Source organism: Tiliqua scincoides, chromosome 4, assembly GCF_035046505.1.
Source record: "Tiliqua scincoides isolate rTilSci1 chromosome 4, rTilSci1.hap2, whole genome shotgun sequence".
NCBI classification, from domain to species: Eukaryota; Metazoa; Chordata; class Lepidosauria; order Squamata; family Scincidae; genus Tiliqua; species Tiliqua scincoides.
In genome coordinates, this window is record NC_089824.1 from 178,554,653 (window position 1) to 178,555,500 (window position 848).

Consider the following 848-nt stretch of genomic DNA (forward strand, 5'->3'; position numbering starts at 1 on the left):
ATTGCAAGAGAGACTAAATGTGGTGAGCAAGAGTTAGGTTTATCTCCCTAGGCCTCTAGTAAACTGTCCCTATTCTAATGGCTTACATACACTGATTTATATATATTTTTTCCTTTTACTTGCTGAAAGTGGTACTTAGTAAACTGTTAGGTCTGGATAGGAGTATTTTTCAGAACAGTCCAGAGGCCTTTTTTCCTCCTGTAGAAGTGTGTTCAGAGTTTCCTCATGGTTAGTAGTAAACAACAAAAACCACTTACAAAAAGCAATGAGGTCCACAAGACATTAAATCAAATCCAGTTTCCCTCTCAGGGAGGGCCACATTCGGTTCTGAGCATCATAGTTTGAGAGATGTTTAGAAGCTGGAAAGAATGCACTTGAGAGCACTATCAAAGTAATAGGTCCAAAATTCAAATGTTAGGAAAGGCTCCTGAAGGAACTGAGTATTATTTAGCTTAGAGAAAGATTTGTTAGAATGCCTTTTGCTTTCATGGATAAGTTAGAAACCTGTATTAGCTCAGTGACTGATGGGGATTAAATGTTTTGCCAGTGCTTTTGCTCCTATCCATTTTCCCAGCTGCTCCTTGGTGATATTTAAGGACAAAGTAGAACAAGCCATTGGATTGGGCAGAGGATAAATATTAATTATTATTATTATTCACAGTATTTATATACTGCTTTTCAACAAAAAGTTCACAAAGCGGTTTACAGAGAAAAATCAAATAACTTGAATTTATCCTGTTGTACCCTTCTTTCCTGTTCTGATCCTTGCATTTCAGAGTCCTGTAAGAAATTCAACTATGTGGTCCTCAGCAGCCAGCTGGCACACAGTGACCTGTTGGATTCAGTAA